The sequence below is a fragment of the Boleophthalmus pectinirostris genome, unplaced genomic scaffold (assembly GCF_026225935.1).
Source record: "Boleophthalmus pectinirostris isolate CB_2022bp ecotype Guang Dong unplaced genomic scaffold, ASM2622593v1 HiC_scaffold_7, whole genome shotgun sequence".
Taxonomy (NCBI): domain Eukaryota; kingdom Metazoa; phylum Chordata; class Actinopteri; order Gobiiformes; family Gobiidae; genus Boleophthalmus; species Boleophthalmus pectinirostris.
The window spans coordinates 27,086,457-27,104,231 of record NW_026571473.1 but is presented as its reverse complement, the minus strand read 5'-3'; positions in this window follow the sequence as shown (position 1 = coordinate 27,104,231).

Sequence of the window (17,775 nt, the reverse complement as noted above, 5' to 3'; positions counted from 1 at the left end):
ACGAATGTAACAACATTTTAACATGACTTAAAGCTCACAAGATTAAATTTTGTGTAATATAGGACCTTTAGAGCTAGGACAGTACTGAAAATTAGAAAAGCTTTAAGGAACTTGCAACCCATGTTCAGTCGTGATTGCAGCACCTTTTTAAAAACCGTAAGAGCACATACACACACAGACTTCACACACTACACACACTTTTAACTATTTCATAAACTGTGCAGCTTTCCAGTCGTGTCCCGGCTTGGCATCACCATGGAGACGCAACTTCCAAACCCAAGTGGGACCAGTGTTGAACCGGAGCACTTGTACTTGCACTGTACCTGTCTGCTCCAATCACGGCTCTGTCTCCTCTCTCTCAGCGCCACAGCGGAAATGCTCCCTCAAGTACCACACCACACGCCCTCCCCAGCTAATGGCATCTATTGATTTATTTGACACTATGAGAATTTATGAAGCCTTCCGAGTATCAAAGCGCGCCTCCAAAACAAACAGAAAAAGATCCACTCCGACACTTCAGTAATCCCGAGTGGAGTGTGTTCTCTCAGCAAAGGTACTACAATGGAAAAAATAAGTCTTAACGGGAGCTACGTATGGTACAGATCCTTGTGTCTGCAGTGAGTCCTTAAAGTGCACATGACAGGTTTTCATGGTTTTCTAATTATGACTAGGCCTACTTGTGGTAAATATTTATTGTAGTTTTACATGAGTTTCTGTAGTGGCTCTAATCGTCTATTCATCATCCTATGTCATCAATACACAAACTTTAAATCTTTAACAAAATTAAGATGTTGTCAGTTCTTTTTATTGGTCTAATTATAACTATTGTGCACCTTAAGTCCTATTCGCATGGGATTTGTTTTACCCAGTGGCAAATGGTGATAAAAAATGTGAGAAGGTGCACTTTTTCTTTGAAGAAAGACATTTTTAAAGGGACAGTCTGGGATTTTGGACATAGGACCTCATTTCCTAGTGAGCCAAAGTGTTGGAGACGTGTGGAGATACTTTTTTAAATATTCCATCCAGTCCTTGTATTTTCAGAGGTCGTTGGTGCTAGGCTAGTGCATGTCAATGGCCATAGTTATCCTGCCACTAAAAACAGTCTTACCCACTCCACAAAACACCCAAAGCAAAACTATTATTACACCAGACTGACTGACTGTAAAACCAACCTTGCATTTGAAGGATTTATGTCTGAGCAGCAGCAGTGAGTTGTACTTCCTGATAGAACTGATATCATCTAGCACCTATCTTACCGGCAAAGTCAAATTCTGCTGCTGCTGAGAAAATAGTCCCTCAACATGTGACGATTCATGCGATGTTGCTTACAAAGTTACAGAGTTCTACATGCTGCTGTTTTATGAGTTCATGGTGATAAATTGAAATGAGGACAGCCCGCGGGTTTTAACAGGGAACATAGATACCTTTCGGAATTGGAGGAACATCAAGAACTGGAATACATCAGAATACCCCCTGTATTTCACATACTGGCTGCCATAAATCTGGGAATTTATGACCCGACCACAGACAAGCCATGTTACTAGAATACTGGCTACCATCGTCGGGGCCATCAATATGGCGGCCAAAACAAAAACAGTCACGTGACTACAGGGTATCTATAGGACATTTAATTTATTGCATCACATACATAGCTTTTGAGTAGGCTATTTTCAACTAGCCAGGCTGGCGCCACCTAGTGCCTCCACTCAGTTTCATTTCTCTCCAGCAACTAGGTCAATAATCAAAACACACTAGATGGTTCGCAAAAACCCCAGAAGTGCAAGTTCAGGCACCAGCCAATCAGCAAAGAGCCATACATTCTGTGTTGGCAACGATTCCTAAGATCGAGGATTTAAAGCCAGAACAAAGAGAATGTTTGGTGAATTTCATGAAAGGGGGAAGACGTTATTGCCCTTCTTACTACGGGATTTAGGGAAAAGCTTACATACGAAGCGAATGGTTAAATGATAAAAAGTACCCGCCTGAGTGAACAAATTGTAACACTGTGACGAAGTGAAACCGGCTGATGAATCAGGCAAAATTTTCAACACTCTTTCTTCTGTATTTTTACTTTAAAAATATAAACATCTTATAATTAGACACCAACAAAATACACTCATTCACAACAGAAAGAAGCCTACAGAAGTCAAGCTTTAAGACCAACACCACTAACCACTCCACTACTTGCTACTTCTTTCGTGTATTATGAATTGTAGATCTGTAAGTGATGCGTGGCTATTAAAATGTAATAAGGCAACACAGTGTCTCTTAACCCAGACAGATCGTAGCCTCTCCCCAAACCGTGACCCCATGTAGCCTGTACGTCCCAAATGAACAGTGTGGGAGCATTTGGCCCTATTGTCCGATGACATCCATTAAATCCATTATTGACTGTGGACATGTTAACCTCTGCTCCGCTCGCTGCTCTTAATAATTGATCAGGTTGTACAGTATCTGGCGCATATACCTGAACTGCCATTAGGACTCTACGGGAGAATAACGCGCAATCGGACCATTTCGTGTCACCAAAGTGCATATTAAAAAATCATGACAGTGTCTTCTTCGGCGTGTTGGATTGGAGCCACTCACTTTTTTTGACTGTTCGTAGGTGGGTTTTGTACAACGGATGAAATATTTATGCCAAATTACACCTCCTTACTCGTCTTACTCCCCACTGCTCCTTGTTATGACGATGTTGGAGCAATATACGACATATGGCGTTTTATGGTGTTTAAGTCCTGTTTGAAAATATTGAGTCAAAACAAAAATTAGACCAAAGACTAAACATGTGGGACCAAGCCAGGTATTTCATGTTGAGAAGCAGGAGAATGGATGGTCAAGTAAAACTATTAAAAGACATTTCAATCAGGACTAAACCAGAAGCCTGTATTACAAAGCTGAATTAGAGTTAGAGTAGGTTATTGGTAACTTTGGTGCTAACCCTGGTGGTATTATGTAGCTGGATCACTTTCTATTGGGGTAGATCTCAATCGTAACATGCTGTGCGTTTTTACAAGAATATAAACTAAGTGCGATTCATTTAGTCTGTGGGGCTGTATCATATTAGCTTGTTTTAACAGCTGGTGTCACTTCATGGAAACCGCCTGATCTCGCAGCAGTAGGATTCGTTCACTCGACGGTAGGTGGGTACTTTTTTTTATTTAACCCATTGCTGCTATTTGGTCGTGACGTATGTAATGCACCAAATCCCGTAGGAAGAAGGGTAATAACGTCATTTCCCCTTGATAATATTCACCAAACATTCTCTTTGTTCCGGCTTTAAATCCTTGATCTCGGGAATTATTGCCAACACAGAATGTATGGCTTTGTCTCCATCCATCTCGACCGCTTTGTTTACTGTTGTGCTGTTCTACAACAGGGACCCAGACAGGCGCTTGAGTTTGACGCCATGGCTCTTTGCTGACTGGCCGGTGCGTGGTCTCCAACTTCCCGGGTTCTTGTAAACTGTCTAATGTATTCTGAGAGTAGTCGCTGGAAAGAAATGAAATTGAGTGGAGGCACTAGATGGTGCCAGCCTGACTAGTATCATATGTAATGACTATATTTGTTCTTTAGTCTGCTTAGGTATGATTGGTTTTTAAGTGGATTATGGATAGTGTTTTCATTTTCCCCATTTTGTTTCGCTTATATTTTAAAATTCCTCATATACATACACACAAGTAAGAGTAAAAACAGGTTCTATTCTACAGTAATGCCATTTAGATCTGCATCAGATACACAAGCATTTTAATGTGTACTCGTCTTTGAAAAAACATAGCAACGCTTTAGTTCAGCTTAAGTTCAAAACACATCATAACATGTGTAACAATAAAATAATAAAGCTCGGTCAATACAGATCAACTCAACCAAGACCCCGCACTTGGGGCCTGTTTACACGAGAACACCTGCGGGTAAAAACGACAAAATATTTTATCGGAAGTGCCGTTTTGTTTAGATGGTGATGGCGATTTTTGGAGCTTAAAAATGCAAAAATCTGAAAGCACCCTCCAGAGTGGAAAAGTTGAATATGCTAGTCCGTAGCGTTTCTGTCTACGCTACCAAGACGCAAAATTCTGGTCAGATCTGCTCACGTCGCGTACGCGTTTACATCACGTACATCACCACATAGCGTCACCACCTAGCCGCCTGGCATGCATACCCAATCGAATTCCACACACTTTTGCATCACCATATGCACACAGCTTTCCTCCTGAAAACGCTCACCTAAACACAGAATAAAAACGCCACTTTTGCGTCTTCTGTTTAGACCGTCATCATATAAACGTAGCCTCAAGCCTCAAAAAATGCTGGACGAAACAAAACAGGTGAACAGGTGTAATCTGGAAAAGACTGAATGAACAGAGGGAGGATATAGAGACACCCTGGGATGATTCGGGAATGAGTGACAGCTGTAGGAAAAACAAGGAGGCAGCAAAAGAAGGACCGGAACAGACTGAGGAATGGAGCTGGACTCTTGGCGATAATACGTCATTGTTGAAGTTACTTGTCTCTTTCAAGTTGACCTTAGTTTAATTGACAAGTAAAGTGTTTTTTTGCCCTGAAAGTAACTGTTACTTTACCACAATCATTAAGATCCACAAATTCTTAGCTGTGAGTAAAGTAAACTATCTGAAAGTTAACTTGTAGTGTTAGATTTTACAGTGTATAGCTCTGTGAAGCTCTTGGAAGGTGATATATGAATGCAATTATTAATAACTAGTCTTGAATAACAGGTTTTTCTTCCTCTGTTGTCATGAATGTTTGCTGACAATTTGGCTAACACCATATCTGCTTATTGTCACTAAACTTCTCCAGAGCTTTCTCTAATCCTGTGTGACTCTCATAAGAAGCCTGATGTAAAAGCCGCCCCCCTAAAGACTCTGATGGTGTTAAACTTTATCATTTACACTATTGGAGATGGGAGCTCCAGTCTGCACAGGTGGAGGAGTATCTGTGCCGCACTCTGGGATTCACAGTTTTACCTGATAATAAAATTACAAACTCGCACTCTTTCCCACCAATATTCCCCTCATCTGCCAGCTTGATTTGAGAGTGAAGTGTGAATTTTTAATCATATCTTTTGCATAATTACAGGCTGGTAAGATAAACATTGGGAACCATTTGCGTGGTAGCAGAGTTCTCGTCTCCTGGAGAGGGAGGTATGAAGTTTGGATGGGGGACAACACCTTGGTAGATGCACAAAGTGTGTCTGGACATATTCTAGCTCCTGCATGTCGAGAGGAGACAGGTGAGACTTCTACACTCATACACTGCCGAATAACTTAACATGGAGGAAGAATAAGTTTTGAATAACTCATGGATATAATGTTGTTTTCTTACTGTCATGTTAGCTACTATTGTACAACCTGCCCAAAAAAGTTCCACACAATGTAATAGTTGTTTTTTGGACTACTTTTTGCTCACATTGCAGTTAAAGATGTTTTAGTATCAGATTTTAGGGTTACGATTATGGTGAGGCGATTATATAATGAGAGATGGAACTAAACACAATTTTACTTTTACTTCTGTTTATTTATCAAGATCACCCTTAACGTTTCAGAGTGTACCATGGGTGATGTAAACAAAACAATGTTGAATGAATGATCACTTGATTTCAAAACTACAGTACTGATCAAAATTTTCTGGTATTGCCATCAAATACAGTATGTTATTACTTTATTACTACATGTCCTATTCATTCCAAGAACTCTCATATTGTTATTGAAATAAAACATGTAGCCCAGGCTTTGAATGTTTGTGTATTTTGTTTACATTGTACCAATATATTAGCCTGATTCATCAGCTGGTTTCACTTCATAGAAACCTTCTGACCTCTCAGCATTAGGATTCGTTCGCTCAACAGTTGGCGGGTACTTTTTTTATTTTACCAATCGCTGCTATTTGGTCGTGACATATGTAATGTGCTGACTGGTATCTTAAGCTTTTCCCAAATCCCAAATCCTTGATAAAATTCACCAAACATTCTCTTTGTTCCAGCTTTAAATCCTCGATCTCAGGAATCGTTGCCAACACAGAATGTATGGCTCTTCGCTGATTGGCTGGTGCTTGAACTCGCACTTCCGGAGTTCTTGCAAACCGTCTAGTGTATTCCGATTCCTGACCTAGTCGCAGGAGAGAAAGGAAATTGAGCGGAGGCACTAGGTGGCACCAGCCTGGTTACAATGTATGAGCCATCTCATCACAACAAAAAGAACAAAGTAAAAGAAAATATAATTTCAACTGTGTGTCCAGAGTACCCCTGGCTCCCTCTGGCTGCCTAATGTTGTAGGAGGGACACTTTTGTCCTGAGGGTTATTATATTCTTAAATTGCCCTTTGAGGATAAGTAAACTTAAAGTGATAACCAACAAAAACATCTTTATAAAAGCCAAACATGGTATGATTTTGAAGTTCTATTTGGAAATCCTCTAAACATTTAAACATTATTACCATATTAATTTATTGTTCATCAGAATTATGGTTCCAGTTCATATTTTCTCAGTGCATCTCAGGGCAACTATAGCTACCATCACAATCATCAAAGGCCCAAATAAACACTATAAATCTGCTACATACTTGTTTATTTAAAATCATCACCATAAAGAAATATAGTGCACTGTAAGTAAGTGTTTTTAGTTTAACAGCTTAATACAGTCTGATCAAATATAATAAAGTATAACACAAAACCAAAAGTCTTTTTAGGCTGTGATTATGAACATAAGCTGCTAAACCAAGGCCTGAGCAGTACAAGAGGATTACTGGTGTAGGCTCTGACCTGCAGGTGCATGTGAGGGAAGGTTACATGTTACACACCTGATCTCCATTCACACCACTGGAGCCGGCTCCAACACGCCAACCCCCACACCTCCCATTTAAACCAAGTGTTTCAACTAATAACATATGGGTTTGGACATGTTACCTGGACAAGATTTCTGAAATGCAGTGAACTATTGCAAAGGTTGGTGATTTGATCCTTGTACACTTCACCTACTCCACTTTGCCCCCAGTGCCTCTCCAGACTGTTGAAATTAACATGTGAGTTAAAGTGATTGGGTGAATTGTGAATTGATGTGAAGGCAGGATAAAACAGAACTTAATTTCATGTCAAAAAATAAAAACTGAGATGTGATGGAGGGAGGGACCAGATCCCTCTGTATAAAAAAAAATAAAAATACAGAGAGAGATCAGTCTGGATTTGCCGGCAAAAATATAGTGGCTACACCTGCTTGTCAACACGGAGAAATTAATCCCATCCTGAGTGAAGTATTCCACTGCAATAATATCTCCATGGAGACAGGGAGATGGCAGACTGACAGAAAAGTTGCATAGTGCATCTTTAAAGCACCTTTAAGTGCCAAATAGAAATAAACACACAGTTTGCACAGGTTTCCAATATAATGTTCAGCTATAGTTGTCATACAATTAACAGGAGCAGGAAGAGGAGGTAGAATTTGTGTCAGTCTATAACAGTGTTTACTTTGTGCAGCTTTTACACATTTGCCTGTTTCCGGATTATGGAAGTTGAACCCAGCTGTTCAATAAGGATTTAATTGAATTTGAAGATTCCCTATGGACTTGTTATCAGCCCTCTGCTCCTGATCCTTTACAGACTTCCACTATAGATTAGTAACTGTAACACTGTGTCAGTCGTCACAGTGACATTTATGTATTAAGAGGAAGAGATGCTATTGTTTAATTAAATGGATGATGCATGTTTGTTTAGAACTCTGACTTTAAAGTGATAGTACAGAACTTTTTGGAGGTGGATAGTCACCTGCATGCATGCAGTCCATGGAAATACAAAGCTAAACCCTTAGTTTGGAAGATTCTCCATGGAGAGACATACATTTTATGCCATAATGTAGAAGATTATTAGCCAGGCTGGCTCCACCTAGTGCCTTCACTCAATTTAATTTCCCTCCAGCGACTAGGTCAGGAATCGGAATAAACTAGACAGTTTGGAAGAACCACGGAAGTGTGTGTCCGAGTGAAGAGCCAGACATTCTGTGTAGGCAATGATTCTCAAGGTCATGGATTTAAAGCCGTAACAAAGAGAATGTTTTATCAATTCACCAAAATATTGCCCTTCTTCCTACAGGATTTTGGAAAAGTTTAATATATCAGTTAACCCCTTAAGCAGTGCATTACATACGTCACGACCAAATAGCAGTGATTGGTTAAATAACTATAATTAGCAAACTAATCCTAATGCTGCGAGATCAGACGATTTCCACGAAGTGAAACCGGCTGATGAATCAGGCTAGAATATTATATCTAAAGCAACCACATTGGAAACAATCAAAAGGAGGCCCTCCTCCAGGCCAAATTCACAGGAAGGACGTATGTTTTTCTTTGTTTTTCAATGCAATTAAAATATCCAGAGTGGTTCAGACTTAGTGACTAATTCATTAATAAGCTAACCCCGAATCCTGTAAATAGAAATGAATTGAATAGAACCCTTGAGGGACGAATGCTTGTCAATTAAAATGTAGGCTTTCACGCAAGTAGAAGTGTGAGTAAAAATATACTTTGGGAAAATACTACTTATGTTATTCATTCTCTTACAAAATCTATACTTTCAGAGTAATGCTTTTTTTTTTTTTTTTACTCAAGTAAGACTTCTGTAAAATACATTATATATAGTGAGAGTAATAGTGTCAATATGATTATTTTCATTTTTGAAGTAGTAGTTTATTGAAAAGCAGTTACATAAATAAATGGACTAGTATAAAAATAAGTACCACACATCCCTGGTGTTTACACAGAACATGCACCAATCCAAATGTTTACTTTCTATTTAACCTCACCAAAGTCATGACCTGCACCGCTCTATTTTAAATCCAGCACTTACTCCGAGTTAATTTCACCTGTTATCCACATGTCCTCTGCACTTTTTTGTTTGTTCTCTTTTTAAATTTAGCATCAATCCTTTTGGGTGAACTCCGCCTCGCAATACAAAGTGTCACATTGCGCCGCTATTCCCCGGTGAACTTCATTTTAAGGCTGTGCGCTATTTTAAACTCCCCAATTTTTAACTCGCCGAATATGATGAATCCAGGTGCGCCCAGCCACTTCTGTGTTCTGTACTTACCGGTGGCAAAGGCGGCTCACCCGGCAGTTTATCTTGGCCAGTATTTAAAGCAGCGATCAAAGCTGTACAAACCAATTGTCATCATTTGGGTCCGCGGGGAATTTTCAAGTACATTAATTCGCCTTCTTTGGGAAATTATTGCAGCCCTCTCTGACTTCATTAGGTCTCTTGGCTCTTTCAAAAGACGTTCTCGGAGGAGGTTGAAAGCCACGTCGCCGGCAGACAGCATCCCAGGGGGGGCCAATGAATAAAAAAGAGGTATTATAATGAGATTGGGCTGACTGGAGTGAAAGAGAGAAAGCGAGAGGGAGGGAGGGAGAGATTGACATGGAGAGATGTGTTGCTAGCACGGCCCTCACTCGCCATCTGCCATAAGGGGCCTGTGTTAGCCTGCTGCTGAGCTAGTCAGTGCCACGGGTATCAAAGGGCCGGGGTCTCCGGAGAGTGGGCGATTAAAGACACAACAAGCCCATGTTTCCACTATGCGCTTAGTGCGGAGATAGCGCGAAGGCTTTGGACGCACTGTTTGTTTACAAGTATCTCATGATATAATAAGCGCAATTGGTAACATGTTAGGTAATTATACTGGATTTTAATTGTATTCTAATAAGTACTGATCACTGAATTCACAATGAGATGCGAGGGGAAGTGTTATTTGTGCTAATTCAAAATCTGGATTCATTATTAATTTTTTTTTTTTTGAGATCTTAGCCCAGAGGAACTGAGTAAGAAAAGCATGCCAGAGAATGTTTTTATTCCTACAAAAACTCCAAATACTTACTTAGTTACATTGAAAGTAATTTTAGTAATACTTTGGTAACTTGAAATACAAGATAAGATAACAAATAATTCTCCATTTATCTTATACAATGAAACTTGGGTAATGTTTTATTTTAGGGTACACTTATTAACATCTAACTACCTGCTAATTAGAATAGTTCTAAATGGTTAATTTGTCATTAATTTGTATTTATTTAACCCTTATTAATCTGTAATTCCCCAAAAGTTTATTCTGCTATCAGTTAGACATTTATACACTCCTTATTACTGCTTATTAGTACAATACTAAGCCATTTTTGTCCATGAATTATGATTCTAAGAAGCTGGTGTTGTTAAGGACTAGTAGCAGAAGAAATGTAGTTTTTAGTTATTTGCGGCAAAAGCTTATTAGAATCATAATTCATAGACAAAAATGGACGACTACCATATTAATAAGCAGTAATAAGGAGTATATTAATAGGAAAGTGTTTGTAAATGCCTAACTAATAGCAGAATAAGCTTATGGAGAATAAAATAAAATAAAGGCTGAATAAATACTAATTAATGACAAATTAACTATCTACAATTATGTTAATTAGCAGGTAGTTACATGTTAATAAGTGTACTCTAAAATAATGTGTTACTGAAACTTGTATTAAATGTCCTATATTATGACAAATTGACTCCCGTGAGCTTTTACCCAAAATGTTACTGTACTCAGAGTCGTGTTTTGTTTCTTTCACATATGTTTGAGTCATTGGAAAAAAAAAAGAAAAAAAAAAACTATATCAAGGTAAGTTAAAATGACTTAAATTAAGATCATTTTGACTGTATCTGAATAGATTCAACTTGACAAGTAAAATGATCTACCAGTGGAATAAGTGTGTTTTTCTTAATTCAAGCAACATTTGATTTTTAAGTACAAAAAGTTGTTGTTTTTCTTATTTTAAGTGTGGCGAGATGTATTTTCGTAGTTTAAGTACAAAAAAATCGTATTCCACTGGCAGATAATTTTACTTGCCAAGTGAAATTTACTCAAATCATGATCAAACTTTCTTAATTCAAGTCATTTTAGCTAGACTACATTTTGTTTTGTGCAGTGTAATCCTTTATTATTAGTTTGTCTACATCTCTGTAGCACAAAATCCAATTTTACACTTTGTGATGTCATGAAGCTATATAGTTTTCAAATCAGCAGCTACCTTTTACCTTTTATTCAGTAGAAATAGGTAAATCCAGGAATAATACAGTGGAGTACTTCATGTATTACCACATAACATCACAAGGTGGAACAGTGTTTTCTATTTGAGAGAAGAACTCAACCTAAAAATATGCAAAGTTTGTGTGTGAATGAAGACATAGCTCCAGGTCCATGTTTGTGATTAGGAAACAACATTAATACACATACATACATACATACATAAAATAAAATAAACTAATAATAATAATAATAAATTGTAACAGATCAGAGAATTGCGTAATATGGACCCTTTAAACCAGACATGTCAAACTCAGGCCCGGGGGTCAAATTTGGCCCACGATATAATTATATTTGGCCCGTGAGATCATATTAAATATGTATTAGAGCTGCCCACTGGCTACAGATAGACTATAGAGACATTATTTCTTTAAAATTGTGTTATTATTTTACATTTTGCTTGATCTGGATTCAACGTTTGAGCAAAACTATTATTAAACATTTATTTTAATAAGAAAAGGTTTAACATTATATATCGCAGATGTTGTTGAAATTTTTCAATAAATATTTAGTTTGGCCCACAACTTAGTCCCAGTTTTTAATTTTGGCCCAATGTGAATTTGAGTTTGACACATTTAAACTAATAAACTTAAAAAAATAAATTATAATGTGGAAATTGTCCCTATCACCATGTCCTTTTTATTAATTTAGATAGCGTATGTTGCCATGCCATACTGTGGAACCTTCCAGGCAAAGCTGTAGAATCTCCATGGAGACAAGCAGGTAGCAGAAAGGTTAAATTGTGCACATTTAAGGCATCCAGTTATCAATATTTTGCAAACCGCTTGTATATTTTCTATCACAGATCTGGCAGCTAAAGGTAACCAGCACCGATCACCACCTGTCCTTTCACCGACTTATTCAAAAAGAAAGAGGAGAAAACAAAAACTCGCCTAAAATCAATAGGTCTCCATTATGTTGTTGTGCCTTGTCAGTGGCCTGTCCATGATCCTGTTATAGTGGGTGTACCAGGGCCACACTGGAGCATTGTCGACAAGAGGGAGACCACGCTGACAGCCACCGCCAACAAGTCAGAACACACATTTGCACTTCAAGCACACGTCCGAGGAGGCACGGGGGCAGGGCCGCGGTCGGGACGGGGGCAGCGGGGGCGGAGGGAGTGATGGGAGGGGGGGTGAGGGTGGGGGGGGGGGGGGGGTATCTAGTCTACCGCTGCTTTGGCTCTTGGCTGGGCTGGTCTACCGTCTCACTCTCTCCACACACACACACACACACAAAATGCTTTTATCCTCCCGGCATAAATTATTCACAACTGGATACACCAAAGGAGACTGGCTAGCACTGATTGTGGCTGAGCTGAGGTGAAATTCAACCCAATATGCTGCGCGGTTGCCCTCTCCAGGTTTTAGAGTTTGGAGTTCAATTTGAGCTCTTAAAGGTCCTATATCACACGCAATTGACTTTTGTGACCTTTTGCCATGTTTTAATGTTTTTACCTCATCAAAAACAGACCTGGAGTTGTTGTTGTTGTTGTTGTTGTTTTTTTGTTTCATTCACACATGTTTGAATAATCCTGCATTATTAGTCTGTCTACATCTCCAACACTCAACACTCTGTTCCACTTTGTGATGTCATGCAGTGGTAGTTTACAGTAAACCAACCCATTTTACCTTTAGTTCGGTATAAATTAGCACTTCCAAGGCTGAAATTATGGAACATAATCAGCCTAAATATGCAAGCTTTGTGTATTAAATTTGTGTAAGTATATTAAAATTATAACATAGATCGTAAAATAACTTAAGCTCTTTAAAAGTCCAAAAAATGCTGCCTACAAGCAGGAAACTTAAACCTTTTAACATTTAACATAATGCCAAAACTTGCAGTCAATACTCACATTCTTATTATTATAACTAATATATTGGTTCTAGATATAAGATATAACTTAAATGTAATCAACTGTCCTGACTCCTAGTCCAATGAGGTTCATTTGGTCTTCTGATATTTTGTTATTAGGTTGTTTTTTCAGATCAAGAGTTTGTTTTCATACCTGACAGTTTCGACTGCTCCCTGCGCTCTTCCTCAAAGTGTTCACGTGATGTTGCTGTGATGTGTCCGGTCAGCTGATTTAAACAGGTTTTGGAGCTGTTTTCCTACCAGTGGAGGCAGATGACAGCGCCACCTGCAGTCCAACTTCCTCTGGACAGTAAACCGGGACGAGGGGGCTTTTTTACTCTCACACACTTGGTTTATAGTCCCGTAGGCACGTTTCTGTATTTCAATTGCTTCTTTAATCCAGCGACAGTGTTTGTTTTCCTTTGTCCCAATGATATTTGCTCCATCCCAGTCCGTAATGTGATTCTCTCTGTCCTCCTGATATAAATGTATTTTAATATTGTAAAGTTGTTAATAAAATTGAATATTTATATAGCTAAACTATAGTCAACTCTGAATTCATGGTATAATCCTTATAATAGGTTTGAACTTCCTGCTTGGCGACCATTTGAGGACATTGTTCTACCAAAAAAAACATCATTTTAGTTTTAGATTGATTTTGTATGCATTTTAATTTTGAGGTGTTACTTTGTGTGCATTTGATTTGATAATGTATCTATGTATGTATTTGAGGATGACCAGCAATTCAAAGGATTTATTTTTTGTTTTTAACTGTTAATTGCTATGGAACAGTGCTGAATTGTAATCATTCTGAACCCCATGGATACCTGTCATCTCCTGATCGAACCAAAACCAATAAATTTATCAATAATGGACTTATTAACTTCTTGACAGATTAGCCGTCATTGCAGAAAGAAAATAAGAGGCTGCCGTCATTAGTCAGTCCAGATGGTCAGTCAGAAATGAAGGAAGACATCAACTCGCTCTTGAAAGAAAACATGAATCAATATATTTTGACAAGGATCAAACGTGCCTCAGTAGAACCTTTTGGCCTCTCCAAACAGCTCTTGTGCTCTTGTCAAAACTCCTTATTTTTGTTTGCCAGCGTTTAATGATTACATCCCACCATCAGGAGAGCTTTCAACTCTAACCTTCACGGTAACCTTCCCCACAACACCTACTACATTTACATGCAGGCCAGGAAAACGGAATAACTGGCCTAGTCCAATTTAAAGCGCTTTTTTTTTTAATGCGTGTAAACCCGGGAACTACAATTGAGGTGTTGTGAATCAAATCTCAAAGATCCTCATGTAACAGTGCAGTCCAATTTCCAATAGGAGTAGACTAGAAGAGGTGTTCAACTGCACAGGGTAAGAATCAGCCAGGAAAATATTAGAAATGTGTTTGAACTTAAAAGCCTTGTACAATTTGCTTTGTTTTGGTTCTCCATGTTAAAGTGAAAGTGAAAACAAAGCTTCAGTATGGTTATTTTTGCTGTAGAGGGCAAATAATTTATGAGCAACTTAGGTCCTAGTATGTTTGAAGATCACAGGCTCAGTGTAAATGAGATTTTGTTTTAATGAGGTTTTAGTGCTAATGTTAAATGACTAGAAATGTAAAGCTTATAAAAGGAATAGTACTTTTCTAGCTGCATATGTTTCCTCGTAGGAGTGTAACGATATACAAGTCTCACGATACGATATTGTCACGGTATGAACCTCACGGTACAATATTTATTGTGATATCGTGGGAAAGCTCACGATATGGCGGGGAGGCTCACGGTTCGGGATGTAATAATATCCAAATCTCTCGGTATGATATTTTCACGATATACAGCTCACGGTACGATATTTATTGCGACATTTTGCGAAGACTAAACTGCTAAAACTATAAATATGCTACTTTCTCCTTGTAAAATGCCTTGACAAGACTTAATCCAAAGAACTAAGAATTAAAAGTGCTTAGAACTGTTAATTATTCTTGTAGTTTGCACTGAAATGGAGCAAAGGATCATGGTCTATGTAGTTCCCTCTGTCTTTTTTTAGCTATTGCTGCACCATAACTCTTAATTTAAGCAAAGAGACTTGTAATTCGATAAATTGTGATGGTCCACGATGTTATTGTGAGAACTTTGACGATATTTTGGTTATTATTACTTGTTGCATCCCTGATTCCTCCTACTTGAGTAATATTTTTATGGAAGTAACAGTACTGAAGTAAGTGTTGGTTCCCATTATGAGTAAATGTACAAGTGACAAAACCTTTCTATTCTATACATTTCAACATTTGTATTATGTGCATTATTTCATGTTTTGTCCTTCCAGTTTGCCTACATTAATATTAAATTATTAATCAGATGGTACGTTACTCTTTAAATTACTTAGGTTTCCCAAATACCTTTTAATTGTTACTTGAGTAATTTCTTGGACCACTAGTTTGTACTTCTACTTGAGTAATATTATTTTAAAATAACGGTACTTGAGTAAAATTTTTGGCTACTCTCCCCACCTCTGCTTATCTTTGGGCTATCTTACTATTCTATTTTTTTCAGGAAATGTAAATGTAACCACTGAACCAACCCCATGTTATAATTATATATTTCCCTATGTTTCATCATGCCTTAATGGCTGCTACTCAAGCTTTGTCTAAACGCCTTGGGACAGTCTTGTGACGTCAGATCCTTTTGTTATTTTCAGTCATAAGAAAAATGTGTGTGTTGGGTTAATGTCTGAAACAAAATGCGCAGCCAGTAGAGTCTGGGTCACATAATATGTAACTTGATGTTTGAAAATTATAAATAAAATATGCCATTCTAAGAGCAGGGGCTTATATAACTCTATGGGAGATTGACTGTTTTTAAATATCCAACTTACAATCTACAAATGTTGAACCGTCTCATTATCTGTTAGATACTGACTACAAACTTGTCGCTTTATCTTATGGTTTAAACTCCTTTCGAGTAACGTCTTTGGGGCTGGATAATGGTACCATTTTCAGAAACTGTTGTGAAAGAATATATTCATTTTTGTTTATTCATGCTGACAGAGAAGATGTTAAACTTTGAGCCAGTTTTTAGAGATATACGACCAGTAATTACAGATATATTAACCATAAACCAGGTCAACAAAAGTGCAATCTGATCCTTACCTGTTCTGCAGCTGTTTTAAACTACAGTTTTCAATGTCATGTAAACAGAAGTGCATAAATTAGCCAAAAATTATACTCAAGTAAGAATAACGCTACTTCAAAATAATGTTACCCAAGTAGAAGTGCAAAGCAGTGGTCCAAGAAATAACTCCAGTATGAGTAAAAACATATTTATTTATTTTAAGAGTAACTTAAAAAGTACTTTTAGGAATCAACATCTGATTTATCATTTGAACTTCGAGTAATTGGAAAAACAAAACATTTAAGCAGAACAGTAGGAAGACTTTACTTAAGCAAAAATAACACTACTTCAGAATAATGTTACCCAAGTATAAGTGCAAAGCAGAGGTCCAAGAAATAACTTATTTAAAGAGTAATTTAAAGAGTACCTTCAGGACTTAACATCTGATGAAGTTCAAGTAAGTGGAAGGACAAAACCTTAATTAACTAAATCATATCTGAAGGAGCGGTGGAAGAAACATAAATGTTCAAATCATTTCATATTGTCAGGTTTTATCAGTTGTAGACTTACAAAGAGTAGGAAGAGTTTACTCAAGCAAAAATAACGCTACTTCAAGTAGAAGTGCAAAACAATGGTCCAAGAAATAACTTGACTTAGTAACTTAGAGTACCTTCAATACTTAACATCTGATTTATTATTTTGAAGTTAGTGTAATTGGAAAGACAAAACTTTAATTACGAAAAATCTAAACTAACATTACTAAAAAACTAAACAAAATCATATCTGAAGGAGTGGTGGAAGAAACATAAATGTTTAAATCATTTCATATTGTCGACAAAGCTTTTATCACTTGTAGACTTACGAACAGTAGGAAGACTTTACTCACGCAAAAATAACACTACTTTCAAATAATGTTACCCAAATAGAAGTGCAAAACAGTGGTCCAAGAAATAACGTAACTTAGCAACTTAAAGACTTAAGATTGGATTTATAATTTGAAGTTAGTGTAATTGAAAGCACAAAACATGAATTTACTAAACCGTATTTGTAGGAACTGTGGAAGAAACACAAATGTTCAAATCATTTCATATCAACATAAAGGTTTTATCATTTGTAGACGTACAAACAGTAGGAAGACTTTACTTAAGCAACAATAACGCTACTTCAAAATAATACCCAAGTAGAAGTGCAAAACAATGGTCCAAGAAATAACTTAATAATTTCAAGACTTAACATCTGATTTATCATTTTGAAGTTAGTGTAATTGGAAAGACCAAACATGAATTAACTAAATCATATCGGAAGTTGGTATCGAAGTTGTGCAAGAAACACAAATGTTCAAATCATTTCATATTGTTAACATAAAGCTGGACTTACAAACTGTAGGAAGAGTAACCGGAGACTTTACTCGAATAAGGATACTGTAGGAGTAAAAGTTTGCTGCTAGTAAAATAAGCAACCTTTTTTTTTTTTTTTTTTTTTTTTTTTTTTTCAATTAGCGTCACATATGCACCGTATTTGTGTCCTCCGCTGCCAATGGAGGCCACCGCGATGACTGGGGAATTCAGGTTAATATGTTGACATGGTTTAACAGTGGCTCGTCTTGTCGCACTGCACGCGTGGCTGCCTGCGTACGTCCTCCTGACAGGTCCTAATCACGTCGTACCCTACGGGCACGAGGGGGCAGCGCGGATCACAGCCCCTG